Source organism: Herpailurus yagouaroundi, unplaced genomic scaffold (genome assembly GCF_014898765.1).
Source record: "Herpailurus yagouaroundi ecotype Mexico unplaced genomic scaffold, PumYag 77, whole genome shotgun sequence".
In the NCBI taxonomy this organism is placed as follows: Eukaryota; Metazoa; Chordata; class Mammalia; order Carnivora; family Felidae; genus Herpailurus; species Herpailurus yagouaroundi.
The window spans coordinates 96,582,025-96,596,618 of NW_024412388.1; the positions used below are offsets into that span (position 1 = coordinate 96,582,025).

Here is a 14,594-nt window from a genome sequence, read left to right on the forward strand (position 1 = left end):
GCAGGTAGTAAGGGATGTTCTTTCTGGCATCATTGGCAATTCTAGTACAACTGAATTCCTGGCACAGCCATTGGAGGGATCCTAGTGGAGACAAATATAAGAGTATGTTTCTGGATGAGTAGCTTTGATCATGGTACTTCAGCCCTCCTGATGGCCCTATATCTTTTAGATAAATTATTATACAGATCAAATTAGCAAAAGCTGATTTTGCTTTACTTGAAATAAAAAAAAAAATGGGATTGATACACAAGGTCACAGAATGAGCTGGTGACCACATTTTCATGAATCAGATATCTATTTCTGCATAACAAACCACTCCCAAAGTAGCGACTTAAAACTATAGCAATGTATTATTTCTCATAATTTTCTGAGTTAGTAGGATGGTTCTTCTGCCACTCACTGTGGCTTCATTCAGCTGGCAGTCTGGCCTGGGTTCTGCTGATATGGCTGGGTTGGCTGGGCCTCTCTCTTGATGTGTTCTTCCATTCTCAAGAAGACTAGGCCAGGCTTATTCACAGCACAATGGTCCTAAGTTTTCAGGAAGATGAGAGCTGAAGGTGCAGTTTAAAACAGAGCTGAGAAGCCATGCCTGCCTGTTCTGCCACATTCTATTGACCTAGTCAAACCACAAGGCCATCCCAGACTCAAGGAGAGGGGAAATAGACTCTATTTGTCCCTAAGAAGAGACAACATCACATTGCAAAAAAACATGCACACAGAGATGGGAGAAGTTACTGGGGCTATCTTTGCAATCTGGTATTCATGGGATCACATAACTGAAATATGCAGAATCCAGCACACTTGGGATCCAAGTGCTAAGCATTGTCAGAACTTTGTCTCCTTTCTTCTTCACAGTTGACTAGAAAGACAGCAATCAGCAGATCTGAATTCCAGGACGCTTACAGACAGTGACCATGGAACAGCTCCATAAAAAACAGTTAGAATGAGCACCCCACAGGAAAGAGGGATTCTGTCAACCAGAAGAAGAGGAAAAGGTGTAGAAGAGACAGTGGCAGAAGCGAGCCTTAAATTCAGATGTCATGTCTCCTATTCCTGTGTTCTTTCCACTATAGCAATTGCCTGTAATTGCTTCACATTCCAGATGGAAGGAGAGGAAGGGGGTGGGATACTAAGAGCCTGGAAGCCCTTTCCCCATCCTTCAGCACTGGGAGGATTTGGCCTGACTGTTTACAGAAGTGTTCCATCTCAAGGGAGTGTGGAAGGCAAGACCTTGGAAAAGTAATTCATACTTGCAAGTAATCCACAGCCTCCTAATAGTTTATTTTTTCTACCTAGATTGGGCAATTAGAAGGAAGACATTACTTGTATTACCTGTATCAATTTATTTACTTACATCAATTATACCATATTACTTATATCAGCATAAACCTAGCTTCTTTAAACATAGCTATGAACCTTCAATCTTGCTTATCTTAAACACACATTTCAGTCTTTCTAGCCACACACATCCTTTTTCTGTATAATATTTCCACAACACTTGCCCTTCAGAAAGCTGCTTCTTACCAGATTCTTCCTACTCCGTGACTCCTATACCTGGTGCCCCTATCACACTCATGCTTTCAGTTTAGGCCCCTTCCTCTCATATTCAGTGTCCTTCCCTCTACATGGGTTCTTCCCCCTGGGAACCTCTATGTGCTCACACTGAACATAAGGTGGAAGGGCGCGGGGCGGTGGGGGGGGGGGGGTTGGGGATGAGCGCCTCAGGTCTCCATGGAGGCAGTATCCTGGATGCAGGGAGAGCACCCAGACTCCCAGGCACAGCTGCAGCCTGACGGCTGGCCCTCTCCATGCCTCTTAGAGTTCAGTGGTCTCAAATGCCTCATAAAATCTCCAGCCAGTGAAAGGATGTCTTTTGCCTTACTCCGTGTCTCTAGATGCTTCCTTTGATCTGAGCTGACCCTTCCTCCAGTCTGTGGGTAATCTTAGTCTCCATTAAATTCTGTTCCAGATCCCTCTAGAGCCATGTTAATTAAACACAAAGTTGTCACCATGTTCTCAACCCAGCCTCCTTCACAAGCGCTGTGACCCAAGAGCCCTTCCCATGTGCCAGCAAGCTTTGTTCTGTCCTACTTAGATAATTTTAACTGCATGTTGGCTAGGAACCAGACACAACTAACTCCATCCTTCCCTGTCCAAGGCAGAGATAGTCTCTCAGCGCCCTTCAACCATCAGTTTCTCAGGGACAATTGATGAAATGATAACTAAACACTCAGCAATGTGCAAAGGACTCATTCATTCATCAACAAATGCTTTCTGAGCAAGATGTCCTATGTGCCAGGCACATTTGTTGCTGCTGGGAATATAGAAGGGAACCAGAGAGACTAAGTACCTACTCTTATAAAAAGTACATTCCAGGGGCACCTGGGTGGCTCAGTCGGTTAGGCGTCCGACTTCAGCTCGGGTCATGATCTCACAGTTCGTGAGTTCGAGCCCCACATCAGGCTCTGTGCTGACAGCTTAGAGCCTGGAGCCTGCTTCAGATTCTGTGTCTCCCTCTTTCTCTGCTCCTCCCCTGCTCATGCTCTGTCTCTCTCTCCTTCAAAAATAAATAAAAACATTAAAAAAAATTTTTTTTTAAAAAGTGCATTCCAGCTTGGTCTTAGTAAGACCAGTGATTTTCAACCTTGGTCATACATTAGAAATACCTGGAGAATTTTTTAAAAATTCTAATACCTAAACAGCATATGAGAGCAACTAAATAAGAGTTTCTAGTATTTTTTAAATATCTTCAAATGATTCCTGTGTGAAGTTGCAAATACTTCCTCTGATGCCTGAGATTATCAGTCATAAGCCCTTTAAGTAGGCTGGGATGAGGTTTGTCTAGAGTGAGTCACCTGAAGCTTCATTAATAGAATCTCTGCAAGGAAGGAAGGGATTGCCCTGCTATGCTTTGTTCTTATTAGGCCACATCTCAGTGATTCATTAACAGGAATGTGGACAAAGCTATTGAGGGCTAGGTTGGTCCTGAAGTTCTGTCACAGGAGGAACTGAGAAGGTGCCACCTGAGAAAGAGAAGATTCTGGGTATAGGTAAAGGTTTCCTCCAAATATTTAAATGGTTATGGTTGAGGGCCCAAATCTGTTCCACCAGTGGACAGAAGGCTACAGGAAGGCAGATTTCAGCCCTAACTTTCAACAGTCACGATTATCCAAAGATGCAGAGAGCTGCTCTGTGGGACAGTAAGGTCCCCATCGCTGGAGGCTGCTCAGCATTCCCTGGACAACTGCACAGTGAGGGGTGGTGTGGAAGAAAACCAGAACCGAATTAGCCATGACCTATCTGCCAATAAGGATGGCCTGTATTTTACAGACTTTGAGGGAGGCAAGTGGGTAGCCAGCAACAGTGGCCAAACCTTATAGAAACTACAGAGTCGGATGGTGGTTTGAGGATGTATCTAGGTCAGTCTTCTCCCTGACACAGCCAACCCCAGTGGATAGTGAGTTAACCCCACGGCTTTCAGATGCTATAGCAGTAGGTATCAGAGGAGTCATTCAGACACGGGCCTTAAGAAGAAGTATCAAAAAAAAGAAGGAGAAAGAGAAAGAAAAGAAGAAAGACAAGAAGGAGAAGACAAAGACGAAGAAGAAGGTGGAGGAGGAGGAGGGGGAGAAAAGAAGAAGAAGTATTAGTAGTAGTTAGTAGTAATATCACATGGCAGTTAAGAGCCAGGACCCGGAGCCAGACAGCAGAATTTAATTCCTGGCTCCACCTCTTGCCACCAGCGTGACTTGGACAAGTTGTTTAACCTCTTAATGCCTCGGTTTCTTCACGATTCATGCAATGAGGAAAACAAAATTATCTACACAGAGTGGTTATGAGGATTAAATGAGTTAATCCTCAATGTGTCAAGAGCTTGTAAGAGTGCCCACCAAAGAGCACTTGCCACTAACTGTGAGCTATTATCATTTTCAGGAAGAATTGGATTTTGTCATTTTTGCCTCTAGTAAATCATTGTCGTTTGTTACGACAAAGAGACACATGGTCTGGCCCTCAAGTGGGGATTATCACCATGCCTGAGAGGTGCTCTGTTTACCAAATACCCAGAGTCTACCAGAGAAGATTAAACAAGGTACAGCTCTGGATACTGAAGGCTGCTGTTCATCATGAGCTGCCTTGGAGAAAGCACACACACGTGCACACACACAGACACAGGTGCACACATACGTGCATACTCACAAAATTCACCATCTAAAAGAGTTTCAAAATGCTTATCTCTCTCCTTCTGATCATTCCCCCTTCTCCCCTACCAGAAGTGTGTATATATATATATATATATAATACTACTCTCTAAAGAAGTGATAAAATCCTTGTCCCTGGAGTTGTGACATTGGCATTTCAAGTCCTGAAGAAGCTCTCCCTGAAAGGAAAGGGAAAAGTTGATAGACTCAGATCGTCTCTCATCTGGAGGCTCTGAAAGGCAGGCAAAGCCACTGGCCTTGAAGAGATCCCAGCATCCCTGGATGCCTGGGAGATCTCCAGGAGTTCGGACCACTGCTGTCACCACCCTGTCCATATAAAATTGTCCAGAGCACAAGGTCTGCAAGCTGACAAGTGCTTCTATACCCTCAGTCCAGTTCCTCTTGCTCTCTTCTGTAGTTCAGACATGATGAGGAGCCTTCTGCTAACAGGGTACTTGTCCTCGGAACCAATCAGAGCCTAGGACTAGGGGCTCCTTAAATTTGTGATTAAGCTATAGGAAGCAAGTCCTTGAATCAAGTGACTCCTTTTTAGCAAAGTCTGGGTCTCTTGGACCCAGGATCTCCTTATCCAAGGCAAAAAAATGCTTTATGAAAGAAAGAGAAGTTCAAGAGTTATTTCTTATGCCTGAAGCCAGCTTGAGAACAACTCTGACCCTTATGGAAGGTAGCAGAAAGACAGGAACCTGATTCTGGGGTCCCAGCACGTTCAGTCCTCCCACAGAAAGCCGAGATGTGAGAAGCAATGTAAGTGGTGACTCAGTGGCTTTGAGAGGTCTTAGTTCTGGTGCCAGTTCTGTCACAAATTAGCTGACTGGCTTTGGGCAAGTCTCGCTCCCTCTCTGGGCACAACTTTCTTTTCTATAAAATTAAAGGATCACCTAACAGATACTTGAGAAGCCTTCTAGATTTGGTTGTCTAGTATTTCAAGAGGCCAAGAGCAGTTGTCCACTCAATTGGCAAAGAGCACCCAGGGGTGCAAGGAAGGGGCTGGAAAATGTCCTGTCCAAGCAGAGATGTTTGTCCAAGCCCAACTTCTCACTCTCTAGGCCAGTGGGTAACAAGCCATTTGCCTGATAAGCAAGTGAAGAGGGGTGATGGCTAAATACTCAGCTTCCTCTTTCATGAATCTGCAAAGACACAGCAGAGCAATGTTCTCAGCCTCTGGGAATTCTGCCGTAGGCCTGGAGGATAAAGTGAAGCAAGGGAAGAACCTCATAGGCCCCAACACTGAGCTTGATTCCAATTTGAAGCTGTCAGAACTACAGCTTGAATTCTGAGCAGCCCTGGTCTCACGGGGCTTATGGCTCCTCCTGGCTGCCTGAGAAATTATTCACTTGGACAAACCCAAATTAGACTTAGGTAAGTAGCACATTTCTCTATACTCCCTCTCCACAGATGTCTACAGAGTTTCTCCACTGCCCCACACTTCCAAAATACTGTTCTCTCTCCCCGCCCCCCCCCCGACCCCTTAAATCATAGCCCTGGAAAATTCTCAGGACTCCAGACTCCCAGAGTTTGTCAGAGACACTGAAGGACATACTGAAGTCTAGCAATGCTAGAGCTGACTGTGTGAAATCCATCATGGGGAGGGTTGGGCGGCATGGAAAAAAAGAAACCCAAATAAATCCCAGACCTTTCCCAGCCCACTAAAGTGAAGACATCAGGAAGCCTTTCCTAATTGCCTATGTCCCTGCTGCACCTGCTCTTAGTGAAATGCCTGTTCTTCCTGTTTGCACTCTAAAAACAGAACAAAACAAAAGCACAGAGCTGAAGGTAGGCTTCACAGGGTCATAGTAGGATTGACCATGTCCACACATACTCCCCTTCCTTGCCCATGCCTAATTGGTCCACAGGTAGAGACACCTGACCCAATCTGGCCAATCAGAGTCTTCCTCCTGGGAAGTTGAAGACTTGAGCACACAGAGACCAGGCATTTGGAGCTCATGGCACTCATTGTCCTGCAGATAAGATCAAGGAGGCTCTACTGGTGAGCACCCTGGAACTGCCCTGGTTGTTCAGGTTTCCCACTGATTCTGTGAGAAACCATAATGGCCTTCATCTTGAGCTGCCTGGAGTCAGTCCAGTTGTTTGTCTCCAGAAATACTTATTTAGTAAAAGCTCCCTTGAACACTGTCTTCCCCCCAAGCCCAAGACTTACACACTATTGCAACTACCTTTTCTCCTTGGCCAACTCTTCCTCTAGACCAGAAGCTCCATGGTGTCCTGGGCCATGGACTGGACTCACCTATATCTCTCCACCTCCTGTTCACCTGGCTAAGTCCCACACTTCTCTCAGGTCCCGGCTGAGACATCAACACCTCTGATAAACCTTCCCTGACCACCACCCTGGGCACCCTTTGTGTGGGTTAAGTGCCCCTGGGATGTGTTCCCATAGCACCAGGTACTTCCCCTCAGGTACTGTGTGAAGTACTTATCTATCTCCCGTGAAACCGTAGCTCCTTAAGGCGGGAGCTGTAGCCTGTTTGCTGTTCTACCTCCTGCACATAGTAGTATGGTGCCTAGGACACAGTAAGCACTCAGTAAATATTTGTGGGATGAATGAGTGAATGAATGAAGACATATACTGGTCTTCCCTCCTCCTTCCCCTAATAAAATAATAGAAATTCATTACCTGGCTCAAATTATTATTCACCTCAGAATTCAAGCAGTCAACAAATTAACACTAATTGATGTGCCAAAGACTGTATTAGGCACCATGCAACTGGGATGAAGATACAAATATAGGCAAATGAGGGGCGCCTGGGTGGCGCAGTCGGTTAAGCGTCCGACTTCAGCCAGGTCACGATCTCGCGGTCCGTGAGTTCGAGCCCCGTGTCAGGCTCTGGGCTGATGGCTCGGAGCCTGGAGCCTGTTTCTGATTCTGTGTCTCCCCCTCTCTGCCCCTCCCCCGTTCATGCTCTGTCTCTCTCTGTCCCAAAAATAAATAAAGGTTGAAAAAAAAATTTTTTTTTAAAACAAATATAGGCAAATGAAAGGGGGCAGGCTTCTCCTGAGAAATACAATCTATAATAGGGGACTGTAAGTTCCATTTTGCCTGATCTGAAGCAATCTGTGCCTCCATTTTCTGTATTTTGAAAATGGATGTATACGAATGACCATTGATGACTTATTGGTTTTGCAACAATCTTCTGAATCAATGGGCAGAGACTTCCCAGAACAGTACTGGATCCAAACGAGGTAGAAACCTTTGGGCAAAATGCCATATTGAGGCTGGCTAATGCTTTGGGCCCCTAATCACGTCATCTCTGGCTGCTGCCTGACACAGAAGAGCCACCACACAAGATTGTGGGCTGAGGCTCCAGGTGGGCAGATCGGAGAGGGGGCTCTGAGTCTCGTTTTCCAAAAGGGCGTGTTGATGCCATCTCTGCCACTCTGGCAGGTGTTGAGAGGCGAGGGGGACCTCTCTCTCTGCCTCCAGGCTAGCAATTACAGAACCCAAATTGTCTTCTGCAACAGGCGTTGCTGTCCCGATGTCATTTCAGCATAAAATAAATTGCACTGCCCATCAGCCTGCTGGAGGCCAGCACTTGCTGGCAGCTCCCACCAGCTCCCAGAAAGAGCCTACTCAGATGTGAAGACAAGTCAGCCAGCTGCAGCCGGCGCTGGGAGTGACCCTTCAGGCCCCAGGGAGCAGGATGCTGTCACGCATCCTCATGAGGGTGAGGAGCACGCCTGGAAGGGTTTAGCTTCGTCCTGGCGCCAGCCGGCACGACAGCTCTGCCGGTCCGGTCTCCTATTTGTCAAGCCCCAGAAGAGAGCTGGATAAACAATTCAGAGTGATGCCGGCTAACTATGCCATCAGCGTGGAGCCTGTTATTCTAAATGCATGTTCACGTGCCGGTGTGGCTGTGTGTCTGTGTGTGCGAACCTCTGACACGCCCAGTTTCAGTCCCTGACATCCAGCCTGGACTGTCTCAATAACTTCGAACAGGTCTCATACTCCACGCATCCCCTCTCCTCAGCTGTCTTCTCCCATGCCATGGGCATCGTGTTTCAAAATCGTGTCAAATCGTGGGAAATAAAGTCTAGCATCTATGGCCCTTCTCGGCCCCAAACTACTTTGTTAAACTCATAACAAATTTTCCTTCTGGCACCTGGACTCCAGCTAAACTGGACCCATCTGCACGGTAATGCACCTCCCCATTTCGGGTATTTACGTCCTAGTACTTGAAGGCCAAAGTCATATGCCCCTCCTTGATGAGATGGCCCCCCTCCACCCTCGCTCGGCCACCCCAGGAGCTGGAAAATAAAAACCAGCCAGCAGTTCTCGATTGTTGTTACACGCTTTACATGTGCTCACATTTATCCATCATGTCGATTCTATTATTACCCCCTTTTTTACAGATGAGAAAGCTGGGGTTTGGGTGGTTTGCCCAAAGTCCCAGAACTACTAAATTGCAGAACCAGGATTTGCACCCAGAACCACCGACTCCAAAATGTATGCCCTTACGTGCTGTGCAACTCTCTCTCTCCTGCTACAAGGGGTAAACAGGGAGAGATTCACCTCTCCAGCAATTTCCATCACCTTCCCAAATAAGTTTATAATCTCAGCAGAGATAAATTGATGATAATACAATGCAGCCTTATGCATCAAGGCCCCTTACTTCTCAGACCCCCTGGAGGTTCCAGGAGAGGCCCTGGCAATGCATTCACATGTTCTTATGTTTTTGTGAGACTTTTTAAAAATGCATTTTCACGTGGACCGGTCCAACCATGTATCTCTTTCCGTCCCAGGCTCCCTCCATCACACTTCCCTTCGGGTCAGTGGTGCCAGAGTGCCATGGGCACTTAGGAATCCAGCTCAGGCCAGGCTGAACTGGGAAAGCTTTTAGGTGGATTACTTATATTGACCTGGCTCACCGTTTTACATTTAGTTATCTGAGTAAGCTTTCTACCCCCGCCGCCCCCCCCCACCCCGGGCCAAGTCACAGCACCAGAACACAGAGTGCAGAGCGAGAGGTTGGATGTGTGCTGAACTTGCCAGTGGCTCCTTGCACTGAATGTACCACAATTCCAAAGTTGTCCAGTACACAACTGTAGCATGAACCCAGAATGGGGGGGGGGGGGGTTGGAGGGAGCAAGCCTCATGTTTTATGACTCCCAACTATCAGTTATAAAAACCAAATTCTGATCACCGGTGCCAGAAGAAAGACTTCTCTTTCTAATTCTCTCTTTGGAAACCGGCACTCCAGAACTGTTGTCATATGAAGAAGCATCAAAGAGGATGCAACCCCAAAAACTGTGTGGAGAAAGTGCCACAAGCGGTGTGCCGGGCAGCTAACTCCCTTAAGTCAGTTATTTCTCGGGATTTTGTGATGTTTGTGGTACTTTCAGCTTTTAAAATATATAATTTGTTATGATCTGTTTTCTTATTTGAAATAAATATTTGATTTCATGCCTAATTCCTTATTCACAATTTTGGGGCTTTTTTTTCTTTAAATAATCTCCCTGTCCATTAAAAAGCTTCGAGCTCCCCAAAACCTGGATCTGCCCCCCGGAATCTCGGTAAAAACAGTGCTCTTGCTATGCAATCACCGCTTCAAGTGCCCCAGCCTCTGCTTCTGTCTGGCTCTGCGCCACCGCCCCCACGCCATTGCATGCGGCCATTCTGGGGCCACAGCAACAGTTTCACGTACCTCTCCCATGGCTCCCATTCTGTTTACTTTTACTTATTTATGCTTCTGTTTTATCTCTCTCCAGTGACCACCTCGGAGCCTTGCATGGACACACTCAATAAATGTTTCACGATGAGAGTCAGGAGGTGAAGAACAGACCAGGGGCAGGCGGGAGCTCTTAGGTCTGCACTCCAGTGATGGGAGACTATGTCTCTGATGATTATCTTTCATATTCTCAAATCGTGTGAGCAGAAGATTTTCTTCTCTCTTTCTCTGTATCTCAATCCCTATTCTCTCCTTGTCTCTTTGACACTCTCTCTCTCTCTCTCTCTCTCTCTGGCCCTGATGGTAAAGGAGCTAACATGACAGTCTTTGGATGGAGCAGAATGGGAACAACAGAGACAACCATAGCCCCAAACCTTTCCATCCCAGGCAGAAATTCAGGGAGAGGCACCTGTAGAGAGGGAGAGGAGAAATCTGACCTGATATGTCTCTCCATCAGCATGGTTTGAAACAGAAGTAATCCACTAGGCCCAAGTTTCCTGAAAGCAGGGGCCAGTCTCATCAGGTGAGATGACAGGTAGAGAGAAGCTGAGCAATGAAATTCATTTCAAAGATCACAAAGGTTTGGACCCCACCCAGGAAAGGAGTCTTCCCGCCAACTAGAAGGGAATGAAAAGGATGAGTATTCAAATCACACAATTATGGTCTGGCTAAGTTAATTGCTGCATTCATTTAAGTGGATTAAACATTTTAATTAGCAGGGTCTGGTTGTTTGCCGAAATTGAATTTTTGGCATGTGGGTGTTAATATGCACATGTGTGTTTGTTCTAGCAGAGCCCAGGCTGGAGCGAGTCTACAATGATTGCCTTCTCCCTAGACAAAAGGATCTGGCAGCTTGGAAGGAACCCGCCTTCTATCCATAGGCCCCATCTCTGAGCTAGAAGGAAAGTCATGGCACTCTCACCTGGCTTCTGCAGAGGGCTTGTGCAGCTGGAGAAAACATCTGTGGGCTTAGAAACAGCAGCAGAAGATGGGGTGGGGGGGCGGTGTGGAGGGAGGAAAGAGAAGTGTATAAAGAAGAATGTTGACTTCAGAGCTTTCCTTTGGTTTATACTAGATGTGGAAACTACAGGTCTCCCAAATCGGCCTGTAGAATGTGTGCCCCCAGGGGGCAGCAGAGCACCAACCCTAGGGAAGCCAGCTGCCCAGGACTCCGTTGTGGCCAGAGATGTGCTCTGGATAAACAGGGTACCTAGTGGCAGGGAAAAAAAACAATCTGAGTAGAAAAGCAAAGATCCTAGGGCGCCTGGGTGGCTCAGTCGGTTAAGTGTCCGACTTTGGCTTATGTCATGATCTCACAGTTTGTGAGTTCGAGCCCCGCGTCGGGCTCTGTGCTGACAGCTCCGAGCCTGCCGCCTGCTTTGGATTCTGTGTCGTCTCCTCTCTCTGCCCCTCCCCCACTTGCACTCTGTCTCCCTCTGTCTCTCAGAAATAAATAAATGTAAAAAAAAAAAAAATTAAGAAAAGAAAAAAAGAAAGAAAGAAAAGCAAAGATCCTAACCTCCCTGGTACCTTCGGAAGCCAGTGCCAAGAGAGCAGGAAGAAGAGCCAAATGGGTACAGGAAGAGGAGGGCTGAAAGAAACTAGAGCTAGAAACAGTCTCCGGAGAGGAAACTAAGAGTCAGGGGCCACAGCACAAAGGTTAGAACTCCCAAGCAGATCCAGCAAGGTGAAAAGCCTGTAGTCTGAACAGGAGTAAGGGCGGACCAGCCAGGCCACGCCCCCAGATGCCGACCATAAACAGAATTAAAATGTCTCTGAAGATGTAAGAAGCTAGAGAGAATGCATTTGCCAGAAGTCCCTAAGGAAGAGGACTGTGGGGGTAGGTGGAATACTTTGCTGAGCCTCCTTGGGACAGGGGTTTTGGGGGGGGGGGGGGGGGCGGGAATGAGATGGGTGCTCAGAGATGAAGGAAGCAAAGGTAGGGCATGTCCTGGTTGTAGATACTCGCTAGACCATCCTCTGTATCTGTAGGACTCTGTAGGTAGGCAAGTTTGGGGCCAGCCCTGAATTACTGGGGACAACAGGGGAGAGGCAGAACATGTCACCAACAGTTCCCACTGCACCTGTCCCTCAAAGCTCTCAGCTTTGCCTATAAATAAGTGAGCCAACTGGAAGGGAGTTCAATCACTGACCCTGCCAGGATGGCCTCCTCCCTGACTCTGGTCCTGCGACAGACTGTACCCATACAGCCCCAGTGTGGGGATGCGGGGCAGGGGGGAGACCCTCCTCTGCCGCATTGCCCACTCAGGGCCTGGAGTGGTAGGGGCTGATGGGGTTTTGGAGTGGTGGTGGGGGTTCAGAGCTGACGGCCACGAAAGAACTCTTGAGATGTCTTTGGTGCAAAAAAGGTGATTTTATTAAAGCATGGGGACAGGACCCGTGGGCAGGAAGAGCTACACTGGGTTTGTGAAGAGTGACTGGTGATATACAATGGAGTTGGGGGAGGTAAAGACAAGGAGAAGTTTCCAAAGGGATTTTCATATGCTAAAGGAGACTCACAGGACGCTCAAGGAGGCCTTGCTATTGTCAAGCTAAGGTTGTTTTCCCCTGTAGCAAAGCATTCACGTTAGACAGTAGCAGGTTCAAGGAGAACTGCTCCTCTCTGTATTTGCCTCAAGTATTTGTCAATGGGCTACAGGTTATAAGGAAATTTAATTTTACCTGCCATTTCCTTCTTGCCTTCGTTCCCACATCACTATAGAGGGGAGTGTGATGTTGAGGCTATAGGTTTCTGGAGATCAGGCTATCGATAAGATTGCCTTTTCCTCGTAATTTACTAAGATATTTGTAAACTGACGGAAATTCATGTCCTGCAGAACTGTGACCTCTAGCAGTTAACCATTTGTTTTCTTTCCTTTCTTTTGTTCTTAGACAGCCAGGAGTGCCTGAGGAATATCACACATATCCTACCTGGGGGCGGAGGGTTATGGGAGGAGGGGGGGGGCGGGGAGGGTGGTGTTTGCAAGACGTCACCTTTCATTATGCTCCCTCATTGGAAGCCACAGCAGGACCTGAGCCTTTTTTCAAAAAGCTGAAGGAAACTTCCTCTGCCTTCCCCACACTGGGCTAGGGAAACAGACTCCAACCTGGAGGCAGCAAGAAAGAAGGCTTTGATTCTGGGATGTGTTTCACTGTCAAGTTCACCACTGAGCTTGAACAGCCACTCTTCGTTCCTCCAGTAAGATCTGTCTCCCCTCTGTTTTAAAGAAATGGCATAACATTGCTTGTGGTTATATGGTCGCTGGAGTGGAGGCCAAGAGATGGTCTCTGGGCAAGGAGAAGGTAATCTCATTTGCTTTGTCTTTTCGATCACTGGGGCAGGTAGGAGAACGGAAAGTCATGAGGCTGACTCCTTTATGCTACAACAGATAATAACATTTAACATTTAATGAGAAATGTTAGACACCCAGGACACCTAGAACCTAGGAACCTAGGCACCTAGGAACCTAGACACCTAGGAACCTCTCCCCAGCTTAGAAACTGGATTTGGCAGATGAGCACAAAACAGTGTCAGGGAAAGGTAAACCCCCAAGATCATTTTACCCAGGCCTCATGCCTCTGGGTAGTAGTGGTACATAGAATATTCTATAAAGAGAGGAGTATGGCCAAGTCTTACATTTCTCCCGCTGGTCATTTGGAACGTGGCTTGCACTCAGTGAACCCGACCTTGTCAGAAGAATCTGAACACCCTCTGTTACCACTGCTTTCTACCCTTCCCACCACGTCCCAACAAAATCCTCCCGAGAATGCAGGGAACTAACAAGCCAGGAGCCCTTGAATAAATGTTCGCTGCTCTGCTCTTCATTTCTCATCTGCGAAATGACAAGGTTCGACGAGATAATGTTTACAGTCTCTTACAGCTGCGCCGTCAGATGGAGTCCCCAAAGGGAAACAGTCCAATTAGAAGGTTTAGGTGAGCTCCCAGCTACTGGATGTGGCTGCGTTGAGAAGGGGGAGGTGGGGGGAGGTCTGTGCTGCAGGTTCAGGAGGACAAGGGAGGCAAGAAGAAAAGGCTATGGGAACCAAGTTTAAAAGGAGTCTTTAACGTGTGGGAGGTTGTTTCTTCTCAGCCTTCAATTTAAAATGCAAGTCTGAGTGCCTTGGGCGAGGAAGCTGCATAATAGGAGTCATCCACCTGGGGGGCTGGGGTCTTTGGGGAGCACAGAGGCACTCCATGAGGCCTCAGCAAAGCCCCGGACTGGGGAGGGGGTTGCAGGCCCGAGAGAGAGGGCAGAGCCCCCTTCCCCCCTGGCCAGCCATGGTCAGCTGGGGAGATGTGGTGGGCTCATTCCATCAAGCCCTGGGTCCAGTTCAAGCCTCTGCAATCCAGCACACACACTCTGAGAGTCTGTAGTGAGGCAGGAGGACCTTCCGCTCTGGTGCCAGGAGACCAGAGGACGATCTGGAAGACTCTAAAAGCACTAAAGTCACGCGAGGGCATCAGGAGGGAGATACAAGATGTGCTGTGCCGGGGAGGTTTTTTGTTCTGTTTTGTTTTGTTTTTTCAATATATGAAATTTATTGTCAAATTGGTTTCCATACAACACCCAGTGCTCATCCCAACAGGTGCCCTCCTCAATGCCTATCACCCACCCTGCCCTCCCTCCCACCCCCATCAACCCTCAGTTTGTTCTCAGTTTTTAAGAGTCTCTTATGCTTTGGCTCTCTCCCA

General features: G+C 47.5%; 1 long non-coding RNA gene across 4 annotated transcripts in view; it reads right to left on the reverse strand.

Moving 5' to 3' along the window:
* Positions 1-324: 324 nt before the first annotated feature.
* LOC121027692 (uncharacterized) overlaps positions 325-14,594 on the reverse strand; it is a 145,727-nt gene continuing 131,457 nt past the window's right edge. For all 4 annotated transcript variants that reach the window (XR_005788874.1, XR_005788870.1, XR_005788873.1 and 1 more), the window contains exon 4: positions 325-528. This is a non-coding gene — a long non-coding RNA (uncharacterized LOC121027692). The remainder of the gene's footprint in view (positions 529-14,594) is intronic.